This window comes from Chrysoperla carnea, chromosome X (assembly GCF_905475395.1).
Source record: "Chrysoperla carnea chromosome X, inChrCarn1.1, whole genome shotgun sequence".
Taxonomy (NCBI): Eukaryota; Metazoa; Arthropoda; class Insecta; order Neuroptera; family Chrysopidae; genus Chrysoperla; species Chrysoperla carnea.
The window spans coordinates 5209145-5228921 of NC_058342.1; the positions used below are offsets into that span (position 1 = coordinate 5209145).

Genomic DNA, 19777 nt, shown 5'->3' on the forward strand with positions numbered 1-19777 from the left:
GTCTTCACCCTGCCCTGGTGGTGGGTTTCAATTGTCTCCCAGATTAGATGTCGATTTTGTTTTTTGGTGACACCACCACCTTGCTTAACTAAATCTAATCGCAGTCGGTGAAGTTGCCGCTGGTATGATTTACAAAGTCCAATATTAGCTTCAAGACGCAGAGGATTTTCGTTCTTTAACATCAACATCTTTTTCAATAAGCGGATGTTCTGCTTATTAAGTACCATCCATCGCTCAGCTTCCTCCGCCGTCTTGATGAGCCTCAACGCTCTCTCCACTTTCTTCATCATATCCGTGCTACCACCTTGAGGAACCACGTTTAGCGTCTGCATAACATTTTGTTCGTAGGTGTCCATCTTTTTTTAAAAAAAATTATATTTAAGTTCCACAATAATATTTAAAAAATTTATACACTTATCGTTATATTTTCAAATACTAAACAAAATATACGTTACCGAACGTTCAACACTAAAGTTAACTTACAAATGAGTAATATTTGTTTTTTTTATAAAATATTTACACTAAGTTTGAATAATAAATATATAGACTAAGTTTAGAATAATAAATATATCAAAAACAAAAAAATAATAATAATAAAAATAAAAATAATGTAAAAAATATGTGTAAAAAATTTCAAAAGAGATACTTCAACAGCTACGTACATCACTTTTTATAGCATTATCCCCCCCACTAAAAAAGTTGTAATTTGATATTTTTATAATCGTAATTCAAACTTATTATTTTTTCCTGGAATTCAAACATGTTCATACTTGCATAAGGATGTCGTCATAGTATCGAGGTCAAATGAATTATTTGAAAATTGCTGTTTATAATTGCAAATTATTATCTAACACGTTCAAGTGTCATATTACATTCTATGCATTTGCTGAATCATCCTAGTAGTAGGAAATTGTCATTTCTGGCACAGCAGAGTCATTAACCCTAAGATCATTATGACGTCTGCCCCAACCTTGTCAGGTTATTGAACTTGTCTGGTGACGTAAATGTCTTATTAGGTTATTGAACTTGCCTGATGACGTAAATGTCTTGTTAGGTTATTGAACTTGTCTGATGAAGTAAATGTCTGCCACACCCCCCAACCTTGTCTGGTAAGAAGGTTATTATCTAGTGACGTAATTATCTGACTCATTGTCTGGTGACGTAATTACTTGGATCATTGTCCGGTTGCAAGGTTATAAACCTTGGCTAGTGACGTACAAGTATAAAGTTGGATTTTTTAAAAATTGTTATAACTTGAGTGAGATTTGAACGCTAACCTTTTTTATGGAAGGCGAGTGCTGTAACCACTAAGCTATGAAGTCAAACCAGGAAGTAATAACAAAGTTTGTATTTAAAGAAACACAAAATTGTTATTGACTAATACCTGTTTTAAATGAAATAGTCATTTCGAGGTCACTTCAATATTTGGTTAAAAATTTTCCATTAAAATGATAATTTTTTATATAGGATATAATAATAAATACTTAATTTATTAAATATTAATTAAATGAAAAAATTTACTATCCTGAAATTGAAAATTTATCTAAAACAAAGAGAAAAAGGATTTGGATTAACTAATATCAAATAATTACTTTGAAATATATTATATATTATATTAGATTTTACATTTAATTTTTTAGAGTGTACAAAATTTATTTCTAGGAAGAATTATAAATATGCTTATTATATAATTTATCTTATAAGAGTTTATTATTTTAATATACATTGTATGAAATATAATAGTTTATTATAAAAACAAATCAATATATATCTAATATTTAAATATTTACTTCCATATACACATTAGAGTGATAAACAAATTAAAATTATTATCTCTATATACTTACGAATGTTTTTAAGATATTAATAAATTATAAATAACTAACCTTCTTAAGTACCACTTCTTGTTTTCACATATTTTTTTTATATTTTTGAAACCTTGTAAATCAATTATTAACAAATTCATGTTGTATATTAGAGTGATAAACAAATTAAAATTATTTTTCTATATACTTATGAATGTTTTTAAGATATTAATAAATTATAAATAACTAACCTTCTTAACTACCACTTTTTGTTTTCACATATTTTTTTTAATATTTTTGAAACCTTGTAAATCAATTATTAACAAATTCATGTTGTATATTAGAGTGATAAACAAATTAAAATTATTATCTCTATATACTTATGAATGTTTTTAAGATATTAATAAATTATAAATAATTAACCTTCTTAAGTACCACTTCTTGTTTTCACATATTTTTTTTTTTTTTTGTATTTTTGAAACCTTGTAAATCAATTATTAACAAATTCATGTTGTATATTAGAGTGATAAGCAAATTAAAATTATTACCTCTATATACTTATTGAATGTTTTTAAGATATTAATAAATTATAAATGATTCTTTCTTAAGTATCACTTTTTGTTTTCACATATATTTTTTTTGTATTATATAAACAAACAAAAATTTTTTTAAACAAATAATGCTCTCTCATCGAAATCGAAAAAAATAAGATTTTGTTTTAAAGAATTAGTTCAGTTTTATATTTTAAAACGTTAACAACAAGATGGAAGCAATCGATAATTTTGAAGAAAAAATTATGTTAAATAAAAAGATTGATCATCTTTTAAAAAAAAGTTTTGGTATATTTTATAAATATAGAAATATACATACAATATTTTTCTGTAAAGCCGATTCGAAATATGATATTCAAAATTCGGCAGGTTGTTTATTTATTGAAAATGGTGGTGATTCGGCAAAACCAAATATTTTTCAAAAAGAATATGTAGAAACACTTTTCTATCAATTAAGTCTAAGAAAATATCGTTGCAGGCTTCATCTAAAGTATACGAAAATTAACTCAGATGAAGATATGTTTGATATGATAATATCAACAAATGAAATCCCAGATAATTTTTATTTAATACAGGTAAAAAAAAAAAAAAATCAAATTTTTTATAGTTATTATATATTTTTTAAGTGATGTAATACTTTTAGGATGGTGAAGCCAATGAAGACAACGAAGACAACGAAGACAATAATATAGAAGAGATGGAAATTGAGGATAGTGTAGATGACGAATCGGAAAATGAGGAAATTGATGAAAGTGTAGATGAGGAATTGGAAAATGAAGATAGTGAATATGATGAGGGTGTAGATGATGAAGAATAGAGTTAAAAAATAATGTGAGTTTTTAATAATATTTTTACTAAGTAAAAAATAGTATAAGCTAAAAGTTTTTCAAATTTTCTCTTCATTTTAATTTCTACTATTAGAGTTGTTACACAATGGAAAACAACACACAAAAAATGTCTGCAATTGTTATTTTAATTTTATTTATATTGTTAAATATCTACATGATCTTCTATAAAATGGATAGGTACTTTGTTGTTAAATAAAAATATTTTTTTGTATTATAATCAACCTTTGCTAAATTTCATTTTTTTTTTTTACAGCAACATAAATTATGAACAACCTTTAGATTTAGAGTAAGATTTTTTTCATAAATCCAGAGTAAATTATATATATATGATTTAAATAATAAAAAAATTTTTTAGCATTGGGAAGTATGAAAATTATACATCACTTATGGAAATATTGAAGAAAAGTCAGGATAATTTAACGTAAGTAAATTTTTTCTCTACTTTTATAATTTTTTTAATTTTTATTTTCTTTTGTTTAATAGTAAAATCATTCACGAAGAAACCAAAGGGATTTTACAAATAGGAGAAGAAATCTTAAAAAGCCTAGACTACATGCCTTATGCTGTTATCTCACATCTTGATAAAAAAAATTCTAATGTTTAAATCATAAAGTGTTGTTTTATAATAAAAAAAGCTTTGAATAAATAGGTTTTTTATTTTTAAAAAAATATCCTTTTTTATTTCAGATTATCTTTATTTATTAAATATAAATAATACAAAATATATATTTAATATTCTAAATAATAATTTAAAGGTGTACAAGTTGTTTGCAAGGTTTTTTCTATAATAGATGGGTGGTTGATAAATAATTCCAATAAGAATTTCTTTAACATTGGATTTTTTTCATGAGAAATCATCGATGAAATATGTGGATACCAATTTCCAAATTGAGCTTGTGCATTTTTCTCGTTTTGAAATTTATTCCTCACCAAATTCATATAACCATTAATATTTAGTGACTCCAAAATTGAAAATTGAGCATCAATAATTTTTTGGTTATCAAACATTTTCTGAGTTGTTCCATCAGCCAGATAAACAGCATAATCACTTGTAGAAAATTTGATTATTTTCTTGTTATGATACTCATGTGAAGATATTCTAACATCATTATCGATTACAATATCTTCCAGATGATTAGTAATATTATTTAAATATTCCAAAATATGATGTTTATTATTTAAAACTTGGTTCCATTGTTGTTTTGTTAAATTAATAAATTGATTTTGATTTGATTTAATTTGTAAGACACTTGATAAGTCATATGTTGTAATCCCAATAACAATAAATTTCGTCTCGCTTTGATTCAGAGGAATCATTGTTCGAAAAAATATTTCGCTTTGCATATTTTTAAAATATTGATCAACTTGTTTTTGACACATTGTTAAAGTATTAAAAGTTGTATTTTAATTTTACAAACTAAAAACAAAATAAATTTGTATATAATTTTGTGAATTAAAAAACAGAATATATATAGTTATTCAGAGATTCTCCCCTCTATTGATAAAACTTAATAATATGTAAATTATATGTGTTGAACATATACACTAAAAAAATACTTATAGGAAGTAGTCATTTTTTTTTTATACCTACTTAAACACTCAAGGACATCTCATAGAGATAAATAGAAGTTGACTTGGTTAAGCAATGTTACTTACTTAGTTAATCCCCACAGAAATTACACCATTCATTTTTATACCTACTTAAACACTCAAGGACATCTCATAGTGAGAAATTGAAGTTGTGATAACACTTACTAAAAATGAATAATATAACATACCTAAAAATGTAAGTATTTTTTTTAATGTAATAGTATACTAATATTTAAAAAATCATTATTTATTTATTAGAATCGATGAAAGCGCTAGAAAATTTCAAGAATATGAGAGAGAATTTGTTATAATATTAGAAAAACTCCGTAATTTTGATACAATGTATGACTATGTATTATATCATCATCCATATTTAATTTCAACATTACGAACCAATGGAACGTTAAAATATTATTTCAATTTAATTAAAAAATATAACCCCACATTAAAAACAATAGAAGAACGAGATTTGGAAGAATTGTTATCACTATATCACACTTCATATCCAGAAGATAATGATGATGATATGTTACTCTTAGAACCTATAGAAAGACGCCCATTGTTATTTTATGAGAAATATCGTGTTGAGAAACTGTTTTCAAACAATAAGAAAGAGTACACCATCAATAGAAAACGCAAATTGTTTACAACTATATCACGTTTAAATATTTTCCGTGATTATTCACCAGACAGTGGGATTGAGGATGAGGATTAATAAAATAAAAAATTTATTATTTAAAAAAAAATTTATTTAAATGTAATAATTATAATAATGTATTAAATAAATATATAATAATGTATTAATTAAATATATAATAAAGTGTATAAAAAATATTACTAAATAAAATTATTTATGTAAAAATTATGGGATGATTTTCAGTTTATTTAAGAATGCCATAGTAGACATTTCCTCATGCAATTTTTTGTTCTTTTCTGTAAATTCTTTAGCAGTTACTCTTTGAAGCTCCTTAAGATTTTTAACTGTTTCATCTAAATTTATACATTTTTTTTGTAAAAGAACTATACTTTCATTTAACGTTTCAATTTTTGGTATATGAGATATATCCAAATCATCAAACTTTTTTTGCAAATTTGTTATACCATCCTTCAACATTGTAATTTCTTTTTTTATGTAAGATTTGTCATCCCTCATTCCTCTTATAATATTGTCTATTTCTTTATTGAAATATGCAGTTGTATTTCCATTTAATTCACTCAATGTTTTAAAGATGTTCTCCTTCATATTTGCAGTCAATCTACCTAATGTTGAGAGAGTATTATCTCGTTCTCTATTAAATTGAAGTTTTATATCCTTAATATTTTTTCGCTCTTCTTGCAATTGAACCATCATATCTTTTACATTTGCTTTCTCTCTATCGATTTCCATTTTTAAATTATTTATTCGAGTAGTCATCTCCAAAATTTTTGTGTGTGTATTACCATGAAGTTTACGATATCCAAACTTGTGCATAGACATATTAAAACTGATAATTATTTTTACAAATTTTACAATTTTATATGATTCTTTTAATATCTCCTGTCTGCATTTTGAACTCAAACAGAGAATCAGAAATTAATAATGCATAAGCAGTTGTTTTAGCAGGTATAGCCTTTTTACATTCGAAATCAATACGGATATCAACAGAATTTGTTGTAAAATTTTCATTTTGTCTTGAACAATCAAAACAAACAATTGGTGTAAATTTCATAAAGTTTTTAATATCATATAACGCCTTTTCATAACTCGTTTCCTGATTATAGTAAGAGGCTCTAAATCTTAGATACATATCATAAAGTGTAGCAATTTCTCCGGTTGAACTTTGAAAAAATACATCTTGTTGTGGAAATTGACGTTCATTGAGAAACAAACGTATAGAAGATAGCTCGTTGAAATCAAATATTTGGTTATTTTTCTTAAAATCATCTATTTTATCAGTTTGCATTGCAAAGATAACATAACGTGGTACATTAAGATTATTGGTGGATTTTACAGTCCACGAATGTTTGTTTGTTGATGGTAATGTAGGATATGTTACCAAATCATAATTTCGATAGGCAACTGCAATTGATGCATTTCGTTTTATTAGATCTAGTATATGTAATCTTCCTTCATCATTAAGATGGATTAAGGGTACTCTCCATACTATGTTTGTAATTTCAATATTTACTTTTGTATCACTAATTACCGAGTTATCGTCAGTTCTCGATCGAGTTAAAATTAGTTCATGTTTTGCGTTTGTTGAAATTTTTTTATATGTTGCAAAAATTTTTAACAATATTGATAGAGGAATCGTATATAGAAAATGACCATCTTTTGTTTGATTAAACTCTGTACCATCTAAAATATTACTAGAAATCCATGCAGCATTTGATAATCCAGTGATTTGATCTTTTGAAAACAATGCATATCCATTTAAAGTTGAGGCAACATCAGGATTATATACACTACAAATTACTTGTTCATTCATCTTATATGATATTACTTCAAATAAATGTGAAATTCCATTATTAATTAAAGCTGAAGTAACTGCAGTACCATCTGTTTTTTAATAGTTCCTTGTATTAAAAGATCTGATTCTGACAACGATAATATAGCATCCTTGTTTTGTATTGGAATTCTGATAATAGAGCCATGAGATAAACTGGTACCACTATATGGTGCAAAACTCATTAGTTCTTTTGATGTTATTTCATTATCAAAATACACTTTTTCTGATAAATTTAAGATATTATTCATTTCTTTAAAACTTTTAAACCAATTGATTTTAAATATTTTATATTTTCCTTAGATACAAGCGTTTTACGTTTAACAACTTTTTCCTTAGATACAAGTGTTTTACGTTTAACAACTTTTTTCTTAATGATGTGTTTTTTCATAGAGTTTGGATATTTATTAGAATTATGAAAATCAATCATCTTTTCTCAAGTGTAATCTCACAAGAATATCCTCGTTTCTAAAATTTATTAAGCGGTTCTCCTGGTCTACAAAGCTAACTATCAACTGATTAATTTCGTTTGTGATCAAGGGTAGATAAATTATTTCATTCGGAATGTCAACAATACGATATCCACTTTCAACCATTATTGGTACTTCATGAATAATTGGTACTTTTTGATCTTGAAAATATGCATTGTCTACAATATTACACAATATTCGAATTGTATTTACATTACTTATTTGTACCGGTAAATCTGATGTATATTTTATATCTGGTTTCAATGCTTTTTGTGAAAAGCCAAATATTTTTCCAACTGAATTTTCCACTTCAAAATGAACAGTATATTTTCCAGTAATTTCAATTTTAAGTGTATTTAAGCTAATATGAAATTTAATAGAGGGGAATTCATGTTCAAGCTCTTTAATTAAATCCTCAATTTCGTAATTTCCTTCGCTTATGTAGTATGAGGTACTACCATATTTAAAATGATTATTTAGGGCAGTAATGTTGGGAATGCTATTGAAAGTAATAAAACTAACCAAACCACATGAATAATTTCCTACTAATTTAATAGGAGGAAAAAAATCTTGTTTCAGTTCAGATTGATTACCTTTCAACGATAATATATAAGACATATTTAGAAATAACTCTTATATGTTTGTAATATATAACAAAAACGCCAAGCACAGATGTCCACAAATTGGTCCATTTTTTTGAAAACTATTATAATTATATGAAATATTAGTTCCTAAATAGTTAATTATTTCGATGGGTGGGGGAATATCTCCATAACTATCAAAATAATACACTTTTGAATTGTTTTTAAAAAACAAATCCAGTGAGATCCTGATGAGTCAGAAGTATCAAGATTGACTATAGCAGCCTCATTTTTTAATGCTTTTTTTGGAAGAGTGTTTCTCATATATACACCTCTAAAGTATTTAATATATTTTTTACCAAAATTAAATAATTCTAAATTAGTTAATGCTCGAATTGGCAACTTTTTCAATAAACTTAGGATTTTTTCTTTTGATAGGGTTTTAAATAAAAACCCCTCCCTCGTAAAGCTGATTCTTCGAGTTTTTTATTATGTCGTATGGTTTCTTCTAATGCTTTTTTAGAATTTTTAATATCATTCACTGTTTTAATTTCTCCTACTATCGCAGACACTGCACCTGCAATTGCTGGTATGAGGGCTAACGGAAGAGCACCACCAATCTTTCTTGTTGGTATAACTCGTTTAAGTTTTTTCTTTGATTTTACAATTTTCTTTTTTGCCATGAGTAACGTTCCTCCTTTTTTTACATTTGATTTTTTCTTTGGCTTTGTTTTTTTCAAACCAGAACCAGTTTTCAGTTTAGCCTTCATAATATTTGTTACAGCCCACGCAGCTGCTTTCTCCTTAAAATTAGCGTCTTTACTTTTAACTCTACTCCAAGCTTGTTCAGACAATATTTTATCTGCCTCGTGTCTTTTATTTATATCTTTATGTGTATCATAAGCAATATCATGCAATTTACAAAATTCATCTAGTTTGTTAATACCTTTAACACCTTTTTCTAATTTTTCTTGTAATTTTGTACCTGGTCCACAATATTGATAACCAGGAATATGAGCTTCAAACGGCAATTTATTAATCAATTTATCAAGCAAACCTCTTCCTTTATAGCGTATCATTTACACAAAAACTTTTCTTTATTGCAAGCAAAACAATTTTTTTTAGGAGATGGTGGTCCGTCGATTTGTACTATACCTATATTATAATGTTCATAACACAATTTATATGCTTGTAACTCCTCCTGGATGTCTTGAGATAGTAAATGTAAAATTTTATATGTATAATTTCCAAATAGAGAAATAATTTCTTCTTTACTCAATAATTTTAAAATCTCTGGTTTTTTCTCAACCAACTTAATTAGATCAAATATCATTATAGAATGATATAAAACGATTGTTGCAAGCTGCTTTTATACATTTTCATCATGAAGACTGTACAACAATCAACTCAATTAAAAATTGAAAAATTTTGATGAGAAGAATATAAATAAAATATATCGTCATGGATCCTTGTTTCCAAACCTATTAGGAGTGTTAATTACAGGACCTAGTGGTAGCGGAAAAACTAATATTTTACTTTCTCTAATATTTGAAAAAAATGGTGTAGGCTTTGAAAATATATATATTTATTCGAAAACATATTTATTGAACAACCAAAATATCAAATGTTGAAAGATGTAATCAAACCACTAAAAAGTATCAATTTATACATGAGTAGTGATTTATCGACTTTTCCATTGATCGAAGAAGTTAAACCTAATTCATTGGTAATTTTTTATGATGTAAATAGCAATTCCGATCAACAATTAATTAAAAACTTTTATTCAAGAGGACGACATAAAACATTGGATATGTTTTTTCTTATACAATCATATACTTCAGCAAATAAAAGGAATTTAAGGGATAATTGTAACTTTATCATTTTATTGAAACAAGATATATTAAATTTAAGACATGTTTTCAACTATCATGTTATTGGTGATATGTCATTTGAAAAATTTTGTAAAATTTGTGGAGAATGTTGGAAAAATAAATATGGATTTATTAGCATTGATAAGGAATCTGAATTAAATAATGGTCGATATAGATGTGGGTTTGATAAGTTTATACTTATAAATACATAAGAAATAATTTCAAACATAACAGTTGTAAAACATCAGTTATCCATTATGGAGGATAAAATAAAAAAAGAACAAAGCATTAAAAATAAGATAATTAGCGCTAGAAAAAACATTCAAGCTAAATATCTATCCTTGAAACGAGGAGAACAAATATTAGAACAAAATTTACAAACATTATACAAGCCTATTATACAACCGATTAATGAATTAACAGAAAAAATATCTAAAACAGATGTAATTAAAGATGAAATAAAAAATGAAAATGCAATCTTAAACATTAAAAATGAGAAAGATGAAGATTATACTTCAAATGTTATAAAATATAAGCAACAATATAAAAATTTAAGAGATAAAACAAATATTTATGGTGTTAGGCATGATGAAAATGGTGAATGGAAAATTGGTAATTCATCTGTTAATTTCCAAAATAACTATATGTATCTTGATGGTAAAAAAATGTTTAAGCTCACTGATGGACTGTGTGAATTGCTGTTTAAGAAAACACAAGAAAACTTTGAAGGAAGTGATTTACAAACCTATAAAACCATATTAGAATTAACAAATGCACATCGTAAAAAATTTAAAAATAATGCTCCAATTGATGGAATTCGTAGTCGAAAATATCATAAAATTATTTCAAAATTGTTTTATGAAGGTGATGGAATTTCATATCGAGCTTTAAATAAACCAAACATCATTTATTACGATGATATTAATGAACTAATCACTCGCTTAAAGCTTTTAAACGCTGATAAGCTAGCGGGAAATACGGGAGTAGAAAATGAAATTTTAAGTATTTTAGAAGAGATGAAAGAAATTGGAGTTATAGCATGATTTTTCTATTTATAGTCATTTATTATTTAAAAGATAATCAATCTTAAAATGAATTTTAAAGTGATCACATATGTTAATATCACATTTTTACTATGTTTTTTCCTATTATTTATTTATTTATTATATAAAATTATAAAAAAAACTGTATTTCATCAGCAAATAATGGAAAAGTCAGGAATTGTAAATGAAATTCATAAACCTGCAAGGGTAAATTTCCCCCAGCGCAAGTATAAACTATTTGGATTAGATGATTTATTTGAAGCTGATTTGGTAGAGATGACGAATTATTCGAAAGAAAATAATGGTTATAAATATATACTTACTGTTATAAATTGTTTTTCTAAATTTGCTTATTGTGAACCTTTAAAAACAAAGACCGGAAAAGATACCTCTGCTTTTCAAAAAATATTAAACAGAACTACACCTCCTAAAAATTTACATGTAGATCAAGGAAAAAAATTTTTCAATTCTCATTTCCAAAAGTTGATGGAAACACATAATATTAACATATATCCAAGTTATTCTACGAAAAAATGTGCAATTATAGAACGATTTAATAGAACAATAAAAAACATGTTATATAAACAATTCTCACTTAATGGGAGCTATAACTGGATTAATATTCTGCAAGACATGGTTAAAACTTATAATGAGAAGAAACATCGGACTATTGGTATGAAACCTAGTGAGGTATGATTAGAAGATGAAGAAAAATTGCTAAAAACTGTGTATAACAATCAGCCATCTAAACAAAAAGTGAAAAAAAAATTTTCTATTGGTGATTATGTACGAATTTCGAAATATAAACACATATTTGAAAAAAAGTATACACCAAATTGGTCTATGGAAGTTTTCAAGATTGTAAAAGTTAATTCAACGAATCCATATACATATCTACTTGAGGACATGGCTGGAAATCCAATATTGGGTTCATTTTATCAATATGAATTACTGAAAACTAATTATCCAAATATATATTTAGTTGAAAAAATTTTTAAAATAAAGAATAATAAAGTATTAATTAAGTGGTTAGGATTTGATTCAAAAGAGTGGATTCCTAAGGAAAATTTATTATAAATAAGAAATAATAAATATTTTTTTTTTTTAAATAATTCTTGTTTTATTTACAAAATACAATTATTTTTATATTAAACTTATAAATTATTATCAATATTTTTATGTCCTAAAGCTAATGTATCTATTTTATTGTCTAAAATTATACGTTTATCATCATCTGCTGATAAAGTTTTTTTTCTTTGTTTGATGGTATGTATTTCAAATTTCTTGCTCTGAATTCTATACATATCACTGTATAGACTTCTACCTTCCTCATTAAACAGAGTTTCCACATAATCATTAAATGTTATTTTCTTCAGACTAGCTTTAACAACTCCTTTTGCCTTTTTTGTTACATTTTCTGATTCTAATTTAAAAGAATACATTTTTGATTTTAAAGCACAAAAGTGAGTTATTATTTTCCCGTTTGCTTCATCCTTGAAACATCCTAAAACTTTTTTATTGGCTCTAGGTATGTTAAAAATGTTATTTTCAGGATAATCTGAAGTATCAAACATTTCAATGTTATGCTTCATTCTCTGATAAATGTCCATCTCGTTAGGATTCTCTCTAATTATATGATATATTAAACTATCAGTATCACTATATGCAAGACATAAGTTGGAAAACCATTTTTTCATGTATTCATAATGAAATTCAAACATGGGTAGCTTGGAAAGTTCTAGAACACATGCTCCTACTATTATTGGTTTATTAAATTTAAGTTCTGAGTGTTTTAATTCAATAACCATTAAATTCTCACCTATAACCGTAAATTTTTTACAATAGGGACTGCTTATTAAATTCCTAACTCCGTTTTTTCCTTCATATTTTGAAACTAATTTACAGTTAGATCTTTTACGTACAGATTCCATTGTTTTCCCAAACATTGCGTTGTTCATTAATTTAAAAAAATCTTTTTCAAATGAATTTTTTGCATTAGTTCTTTTTAAAGTATTTAAATCAATGTATTTCTTCAACCACAATGATTGACGAAAACGTAGAATTCTATGCTTTGCTGTTAATTTTAAACCATATTTTAACGCCTGTTGCAAATTTTTTAAATGTAGAATATATTTTTTTTACTATAAAAGCTAGTTACTAATTTTTGATGTTTGTTAATTATTCTATGTTCTGGTAAAAAAGGAAAATCGTTGTGAGAATCATGTAAATCTGTAGGATAATCAATATCAACTTCTAACATATAACCATACTCTCCATCTGGATCGATATTTTCATCAAAACTTTCTACTTCTAGAGGTGTAAGGAATTTATAATCACCCTGTGCTAGTTTACCTATCATAGCCAGACCATATAAATTGTTACAGTCTAGGTAAATTATATAACTCTCAGGAGAGTTTGGATCATAATTTATCATGTAGAGATTATTACTCTCTACATATCTTTTTACTGCTAAGGTTAATCCACCTCTAATACATGCCTCTACAAAGTTTAAGGTGTTAATATCTGTAATTAATTCTAACTTTACCTGGGTAACTTTTAACATAGCATCAAAGGTTAATCCAGGTATAGTATAGTAGCAAACTGGGTATAAACCGTACGTTGAATAACAAATTTTACGAAAATTTTCAAAAACACATGCTAAAAGTAAAACATCGCATTTTAAGTAAATTTCAGCATATTCCTTCAAGTTTTTGATATGAAATTTCTCCCAAACATTTTTCGCGTGTTCATATTCTTCATTAGTTATGTTACTATCAGTTAATTGATAAAAAAAATCATCTTGTTTAGGTAAAGCAGTTTCCTCTAATTTATCCCATCCGGTTAAATAATCATATGGAAAGACCCCCTTTTTCTTTAACAAATCCAGATGTGGGTGAGACTCACCAAATTCTTCTTTTAGAATTTGAAATTGATTATCCTCTAAATTTTTAACTAGAGTATCAAGAGAACTTTGCATAAACCTACATGAGTCGATAAACCTAACATATAGTGAATTCATTTTTTTAGAAAAGGATATGTAGTGTTCACTGTTAATAGGTATGGCTTGAATTTCTTCTTCATCATATCCTAATTCTCAAATAAAACAATTAAAATCATAACGAGAGCCGTTATGGAAAAACACGGGGATAAAATTTGGTATTTTATAATTGAGGTTACAGCTTTCATGTGCTGCTCCACGAAAATTTGAGTTTAATTTTGAAGAGGGAGAAGATTTCGTGGTGTGAGTTAGATGACAGTGGTCTCTAACCCTCACCTGACCTTCTAAAAATGGTTTCTCACAAATATGACAAATTGTTGAAGATTGAAATTTGTATTCATCTTCTTCAGTCATATGTAATGGTGCCTTGGTTTTAAATATTTCTTCAATTAAATTTAGAATTTCTTTCAATTTTCTAATAAACCATTTTGCAACATCTATACCCATGTATGAATAATAAGCATTTTTTGTAGAGTCATATGAACACACTACTTTAATAGCTACAGCATATGGTATATGATGTTGGAAATATGAGGTATTACAATTTGGATTGTTAACATCCTCAATTTTTGAAAGAAGACACTCGAAATCAGAATATATCGAGAAGGGTTGAAATTGTTTATTCTGATAATTTTTAAACTCTAATATTATATCCTTTCCTGTAGGAAAAACGGCTTTAACACCATTAATGGATTCACATAGTTCTAAATGTTCTTCATATTTTTTTTTAATATTAAAATGTTGGATACATCTATCACAGAAATATTTTTGATGTCTATTCTTTGAAAATTGACTTGAACATAGTCTGGAGAGGTTTTGAATAAGAACATAGTGAAATTTAGTTTTATCACCAATCATCAGCAGGTTTATGTGATGTTCTTTTTTCGTTTTTGTTAGATAAAGGGGACCATTAATTAAATTTTTTTCACTAAGACCATATACATTAAAACTAATGTTATTATTTTTTTCAAATTTGGGTATATCCTTCAGTTTTACTGGAAACTCAATACCCTCAAAATTATATAATTCTCTAAAGTTTTGAGGATACTTCGATACTCTATAAACATTACTTTTTACTGGGTTAAAATATGCTAAAATGCAATAAGCAAAGCAAAAGTCATCGTTGTTTTGTATATTAATACAAGCTTTTTTATCCTGAATTGATTTTGGTAAGGGAATATAAGTTCCTCCCTTCATTGGATCAAATTTTGCAATATTTAATTCCAGACAAAGAATTTTATCTAGAGTTGCGTTAGATCCTCTTTGTTGGAATTCTTCTATTCTCTTATCAAGTTCAATCCGAGAGTCATTATACCAACTTGTAAAATCAGTTGTTTGATCATACTTTTTAAGTTTTAATACATGGTGAAACGTGTCTATAACCTCTGTATCGCTTTTTTTAATAATAAAATCACATTTTATCCCAATAGAAATTTTAATTAGAGTATGAAGTGATGAGTATTCTTTAATTTTTTCATGCACTAGTTGTTCTTTATTTTTAAAAAACATTGAAAGATCTTTAACGTTTTCATAATTTAATAAGCGTCCTGCAAAAACTCGATTATTAAAACAATTAATAGCTACCCATGTTTTTGTTTCATTTGATGGTGAAAGTGGTGGTAGTTCACAGCTAGATGATGGATCTTCATTTACTCTCGATTTAGTTGTTGGAGGTGAATCTGATGATGTTAGTCCTAGGATACATAAAAATATTAATAAAAATTTAAAAATGATTAATAAAGGCTTTCTCACCTGCTTGTTCAAGACTTCTTTTTAATATGATCTTCTTCATTTTCTATTGTTAAGTCAATTATATCTTCTATTGTTAAGTCAACTATATCTTCTATTGTCTCTTCTCGGTGTTTTCTTTTTTTATATATATCTCGGGTAAAAAACGTTTTTATATTTGATTGTTTTTTACCCTGAATTTTTCTTTTCTGAATTTTTCTTTTCGGTTGAGTGGTTGGTTTTTCTTCTTCAATTTTTCTTATCTGATGAGTGGTTGGTTTTTCTTCTTCAATTTTTCTTATCTGATGAGTAGATGGTTTTTTTTCTTGATGTTCAAACTGAGATAATATTGCTTCTAATTCTGTAAGCAGTGAATTTATTGGAGAATCATCATCATCATCTAATGCAGATGTCGATGCTATATTTAGGTTGAAATAACTATTTAAATCTATGTCATCATCTAATGCAGATGTCGATGCTATTTTTGGGTTGAAATAACTTTTTAAATCTATGTCATCATCTAATGCAGATGTTGATGCTATATTTGGTTTGAAATAACTATTTAAATCTATGTCATCATCTAATGCAGATGTTGAAGGTATGGATGGAGTGAATTTACTATTTAAATCTATGTTATCATCTAATGTAGATGTTGAAGGTATGGATGGAGTGAATTTACTATTTAAATCTATGTTATGGTAATTTTCTGAGAGAAGAATATAAGTATTATGTAAAACTTTATCTTCTATAATTTTTATATCTCTAGTCTTATACTCTCTTTCTAATTTTGAAGCTATATCATATAATAATTCATCTGTTATGTCACAATCCCAATCTGGAATAGACTATTAAAAAAAAATTAAAATTAAAAAATAAATAAATAAATAAAAACTTACTTTTGTTATCTCCATTTTCAACTTAGAAAATTATATTTGTTCACTCTTGTATAAGCACTTGGAAACATATAAACAAAACGACTTGGAATGTGTTTATTTATAGTTAAATCTTGAAGGTTAATCAAATATTTTTTATATTGTAATACTATAAATATCTAAGTTTGAATAAATGTGTAATACAATTTAGGTATTGAAAAAAAATGTTTTTAAATATCGTGTATATTAATTATACAAAGTTATTTTGATGGAAAAATTTTAAGTTAATGCGTATATTATTCCTCGACAATTAATACCTAATATAAATAATTAGCTTTGAATAAGTTGTTTTTTAAATGTCAAGTACATTTTTAAAAAGTAATTTTGATGAAAAAATTTTTAAAACAGCTATTATATCAAGTTTAATTTACATAGTGCGTACATGTTTGATGGAAAATTTTTAATTTTTAAATGTCAAATGTTAATAAATATCCTTGAAAGAATATATGCGTAATACTTCTTAGATTTAAATAGTATGTAAAATATTTGATTATATGAACTAGTCAAGGTAATTTTAAGTAAATTGTATGTATATCAATAATTATTTATACTTCCTGTTATTCAAACTAATATATGTTTTTTAAGTATATAAAATTTTTTATGATTCAATTTCAGGGATAGTAAAACGTATATAAGACCAACAATTATAGATTTTTTTTTAGTTTTAAAATACCTTTCGGGACTAGATTAATTAATTTGAATAACTTTAACTTAAAAAACATGAATTCAACAATAATTGATTTACAAGGGTTTAAAGATGGAGAGAATAATTTTATAGTAAAAGAGTTGGCTCTTCTAAAAAATGGAAGGGAAATGGTACATTTCCTAATCAAACCTCCCTATAAATGGGAATGTCTAGATAAAAAATCACAAGCATCGAATAACTGGATTAGTAAATACCAACATGGACTAAAATGGGAAAGTGGAACTCTATATTTCAAAGATGTTAGAAAAATTGTTGGTGATATACTAAAAGAAGAGGATGGAAAAATTTTAGTTAAGGGGGAAGAAAAAGCGAAATGGTGTGAAGACTTATTCAATATTATTGTTTACAACATTGAAAATTTATGGGAATTTAATGAGGAAAAATACAATAATATTGATGAAAAATTATTAACAAAATGTTTTTTTCATAACAAAAATTGTGCGTTAATAAATGTCTTCAAAATTCTTCATTCATATGAAGAATAAAAAACGATTGGATGTAAGACCAACAATTGATTTACAAGGGTTTAAAGATGGAGAGAATAATTTTATAGTAAAAGAGCTGGCTCTTCTAAAAAATGGAAGGGAAATAGTACATTTCATAATCAAGCCTCCCTATAAATGGGAATATCTAGATGAAAAATCACAAGCATCGAATAACTGGATTAGTAAATACCATCATGGTCTCAAATGGGAAAGTGGTACTATATATTTCAAGGATGTTAGACAAATTGTTGGTGATATACTAAAAGAAGAGTATGGCAAAATTTTGGTTAAGGGAGAAGAAAAAGTGAAATGGTGTGAGGATTTATTCAATATTATTGTTTACAACATTGAAAATTTGTGGGAATTTAATGAAGAAAAATATAATAATATTGATGAAAAAGTATTAACAAAATGTTTTTTCCATAACAAAAATTGTGCGTTAATAAATGTTTTCAAAATTCCTCATTCGTTTGAAGAATAAAAAAAAAATTGAATGTCTGTATATGGAAGTAAATTATATAATAAGCATATTTATAATTCTTCCTAGAAATAAATTTTGTACACTCTAAAAAATTAAATGTAAAATCTAATATAATATATAATATATTTCAAAGTAATTATTTGATATTAGTTAATCCAAATCCTTTTTCTCTTTGTTTTAGATAAATTTTCAATTTCAGGATAGTAAATTTTTTCATTTAATTAATATTTAATAAATTAAGTATTTATTATTATATCCTATATAAAAAATTATCATTTTAATGGAAAATTTTTAACCAAATATTGAAGTGACCTCGAAATGACTATTTCATTTAAAACAGGTATTAGTCAATAACAATTTTGTGTTTCTTTAAATACAAACTTTGTTATTACTTCCTGGTTTGACTTCATAGCTTAGTGGTTACAGCACTCGCCTTCCATAAAAAAGGTTAGCGTTCAAATCTCACTCAAGTTATAACAATTTTTAAAAAATCCAACTTTATACTTGTACGTCCCTAGCCAAGGTTTATAACCTTGCAACCGGACAATGATCCAAGTAATTACGTCACCAGACAATGAGTCAGATAATTACGTCACTAGATAATAACCTTCTTACCAGACAAGGTTGGGGGGGTGTGGCAGACATTTACGTCATCAGACAAGTTCAATAACCTAACAAGACATTTACGTCATCAGACAAGTTCAATAACCTAACAAGACATTTACGTCACCAGACAAGTTCAATAACCTGACAAGGTTGGGGCAGACGTCATAATGATCTTAGGGTTAATGACTCTGCTGTGCCAGAAATGACAATTTCCTACTACTATTAACATCCGGTCACGTGTCTTGAATTTTATCATGTATATTTAAAGTGTCAAATTACATTTTCTGCATTTGCCGAATCATTCAACATATTCTTGAGAATTGCTGACTCTCATAATAATATTCTGTTCTTGGAATTCAGACTTGTTCATACTTGCAAATTATTATCTAACACGTTCAAGTGTCATATTACATTCTATGCATTTGCTGAATCATCCTATTCTATTATAAAAATATTAACATCCGGTCAGGTGTCTTGAATTTTATCATGTATATTTAAAGTGTCAAATTACATTTTCTGCATTTACCGAATCATTCAATATATTCTTGAGAATTGCTGACTCTCATCATAATATTCAAACTAATTATTTTTTCTTG

The 19777-nt window shown here is 26.2% G+C and overlaps 1 protein-coding gene and 1 long non-coding RNA gene across 2 annotated transcripts in view; both read left to right on the forward strand.

The window, feature by feature from the left end:
- The window catches only part of LOC123302819 (lachesin-like), a 1791741-nt gene that overhangs the window by 921735 nt on the left and 850229 nt on the right, over positions 1–19777 (forward strand). The window lies entirely within an intron of this gene.
- LOC123302113 lies at positions 3030–3786 on the forward strand. The gene is made up of 4 exons (XR_006535487.1): positions 3030–3187; positions 3458–3490; positions 3560–3625; positions 3688–3786. It is a non-coding gene; the product is annotated as an uncharacterized LOC123302113 (long non-coding RNA).